Source organism: Schistocerca americana, chromosome 1 (genome assembly GCF_021461395.2).
Source record: "Schistocerca americana isolate TAMUIC-IGC-003095 chromosome 1, iqSchAmer2.1, whole genome shotgun sequence".
Taxonomy (NCBI): Eukaryota; Metazoa; Arthropoda; class Insecta; order Orthoptera; family Acrididae; genus Schistocerca; species Schistocerca americana.
In genome coordinates, this window is record NC_060119.1 from 239,952,150 (window position 1) to 239,955,772 (window position 3,623).

General features: G+C 43.7%; 2 non-coding genes across 2 annotated transcripts; one reads left to right on the forward strand and one right to left on the reverse strand.

The window, feature by feature from the left end:
* Positions 1-1,279: 1,279 nt before the first annotated feature.
* On the reverse strand, positions 1,280-1,354 carry Trnas-cga. Its single transcript has one exon. It is a non-coding gene; the product is annotated as a tRNA-Ser (tRNA).
* A 97-nt stretch (positions 1,355-1,451) lies between these two features.
* Trnas-cga lies at positions 1,452-1,526 on the forward strand. The gene has a single exon. It is a non-coding gene; the product is annotated as a tRNA-Ser (tRNA).
* Positions 1,527-3,623: the final 2,097 nt, after the last annotated feature.

Genomic DNA, 3,623 nt, shown 5'->3' on the forward strand with positions numbered 1-3,623 from the left:
GAAGAATATCTGATTCCAGTTCACGAAATAGCAGTTTTCTAATAAATACGGAGCACTGAGAATTGGTTTGTTGACAAGTATATACAAAGGGTACTTTCGCCTTTCAAGCTCACAGATCCCCAGGTATTGCTTGAATTCTCCCTTGATTGTCACTATTACATGTCTGCCAACAGTTTCTGAGAAAGTGCCCAGAAGGAAACGAAATGAAACTTCATGGTTTGTGATATTATTTCAGTGTTTACAAAATTTGCTGATATTTACAAAGAACTTGGCAGTACATGTACAGTTATCAGTATGACGTTGCACGCCGTCCACCCTGGATGTACGAACTGATGCTGTTGGGAAGGGTTTTGTATCCTATCCTGAGGCAAGCTGGTCTACAACTGTTGTAACTCATCCCTGATATCCCGGATATTGCCACGCGACGAAGCTGATATCCGAGATCGACTCAAGTATATTCTATCTGGACAGGTATGGAGATCTTGCCGGCCACGTCAGTACCTCAGCATCACGCAGACTGTTCATAGAAATACGTGTCATGTTTGGATGAACATTGTCCTTTTGAAAGATTGCAGCATGTTACAGTCGCATGCGAGGCAAACACACGACGCAGAACGTCCGAGATGTACTGTTGTGACGCAGAGTTCTCTTATTCCCTAACAACCATGACTAGAAGTTATACCTTATAGTTCCCCACAGCCTAATGCCTGGAGTAACACAGCTGTGGCTCTCCAAAACATTGGAAAATGTGGCCTCTTCCCGGGTCGCGGCTGTAGTGCAGAATCCTGATTTGTCACTGCACACAAGGCGACATTATTCATTAGCAATCCATGCTTTATGATAACGGCACCACTTCAAACGCAGTCAATGATACAGGCTGACACAGAATGTTGCAATGAATACATAACGTCCAGAATGAGATTTTCACTCTGCAGCGGAGTGTGCGCTGATATGAAACTTCCTGGCAGATTAAAACTGTGTGCCCGACCGAGACTCGAACTCGGGACCTTTGCCTTTCGCGGGCAAGTGCTCTACCAACTGAGCTACCGAAGCACGACTCACGCCCGGTACTCACAGCTTTACTTCTGCCAGTACCTCGTTTCCTACCTTCCAAACTTTACAGAAGCTCTCCTGCGAACCTTGCAGAACTAGCACTCCTGAAAGAAAGGATGTTGCGGAGACATGGCTTAGCCACAGCCTGGGGGATGTTTCCAGAATGAGATTTTCACTCTGCAGCGGGGTGTGCGCTGATATGAAACTTCCTGGCAGATTAAAACTGTGCGCCCGACCGAGACTCGAACTCGGGACCTTTGCCTTTCGCGGGCAAGTGCTCTACCAACTGAGCTACCGAAGCACGACTCACGCCCGGTACTCACAGCTTTACTTCTGCCAGTACCTCGTCTCCTACCTTCCAAACTTTACAGGTTCTACAAGGTTCGCAGGAGAGTTCGTGCTTCGGTAGCTCAGTTGGTAGAGCACTTGCCCCCGAAAGGCAAAGGTCCCGAGTTCGAGTCTCGGTCGGGCACACAGTTTTAATCTGCCAGGAAGTTTCAATACATAACTTGTTGTCGGATGCCAGATGTGTTGTGGCCACGATATGCTTGGCGCACAATACGTGATCCTTCCTTGTGGCGGTCAGACATGGCCGACCGAAACCCTGATTACGAATAAGCCTGACGTCACGTTCCCATGCAGTCTATCATTGTGCCATTGTCATATCCGAATGGCGTAAAAATCTGGATATTACACAATTTGATCAGACGATGACATGCAGAGCCACAAGGGGGCTCCTTTCAAATTCTGGCAGGTGCTGATAACGCTGTCTTACACGTGTGCGCAGCATCTCTCTGTCCTTCACAGTAAACACTCAATATCAGACGCTTTTCATGCTCTGTACATACCCCACCTGACGTGGCGATAACCATAAACATGACCATTTCTGAAGCACTCTGGTGGCCGTTCTACTTTACACAGATAACTGTAGCTCCAATCGTTTATATATCCACCGGATGTGTGTTCATGTATGAAGTTACATTGATATCCGATCTTTCCTTCTGGATGTTTCAACATTTTATCTGGCAGTGTGTGATCTCTCTCTCTCTCTCTCTCCCTTCCTTCCTTCATCCGACACCCCCCGCGTCTCTCTCTCTCTCTCTCTCTATCTCTCTTTCTCTCTTTCCTGTCCCCCCTCCCTCCCCTCAAGCTTTCAAAAGCGTGAACTAAAATACGATAACTGGGCACTGACGATTGGCAAAGTATCAAACATTAGATTATCCTGTACACGACGCGAATTTAAGCCTGTGAACCTTGACACTTTTTTTTATGTGAATCTTTTGCTGTCTGGGAGTGCTTTGTAGCATTCGTTATAACTACCATAACCGCCGTAACTGTGCACTTCAATTGCGTTAGGTAGATCAGTGTCCGTACAAGGAAGGACTGTGGAAGGAGTCTGATATACTAAAATCGTTCCGAGTGACTGGATATGTGCATTGAAACATCCACTACATAATAAGTGAGAAATAAAGAATTTTAACAGTTATAGAGTGATTTTCCTTCCTGCGCTTCCATACAAAATTCTTCTCAGTATCTGCTGGACCGAGCACAACAACATGAATCCAAAACTGGCGAATATAAAGCAGGTTTCAGACAATAGAGATCTTTCCGAAAGCATATTTTAATTCTGAAGCCAGCTCTCATGCATCAAAAAATTTATAAAAGAAAGCAGTTCGTACCGTCATAGATTTTAAAAAAGCTGATTACTCGGTGGACCGTAACCCTCTGTTCCAAATTTTGAAAGTACAAGTTCTGCACCTCAAACTACTGCAGTTATCCGTCGAAACACTAAATGTTACAAAATCTAAGGTAAAATTCGAAGGAGACATTCGGAACATTTTGAAATTGAATAGGAAGGAGACAAGGTGAGGGACTCTCGCCATTACTTTTTAACTGTGTCTTACTATAGAATGTAATCCTAGAGTGGCGGAACTTAAAATCAAACGCCAAACTTGACGAAGCAATCAAATTAGAAGAACCAATATAAGGAGAGGTTGCTTAGCTGTTGCAGACGACCTGTTGATTCTATGTCATGGCATTCAAACATCACAAAATAAAACAGGAATTTTAATGGAACAGCGGAAAGGGCACGACTCCAAGTATCATTTGGAAAAAATAAAACATATGTTTAGCAAGAAGCTGACACCCAAAATTCTAAAAATTTAATACGAAAAAATTGAGAGTTTCTTAGTTCAAATTTTTAGGCGAAACCGTTCAGGAAACTGGGCTGAAACAAATTTGTTACGAATTTCGTTGTCGCAGAACGGAAACAGTTTTCAGGCTTATAAAAGGCATCCATAACAAAAAAAAGCATCTGAAAAAACACAAAAATGAGCCACTACAGTACTGTCATCAAACCAGAGTTCCTTTATGGGGCTGCAATACCAATTTTAAGCAGAGAGAATATCGTGACATCTGACGAACTTTCCAAGAGCCAATTCTGAAAGAGCTACAGCAAGGCACGAAGAAAAGCTTAAGAAAAAGAAAGAAAAGCCTCGTAAAATGCCCATTGTTAACATCACATGGCTGGGTAGGACCCAAACGTGTACATGTAATCAGTACTCCGCACG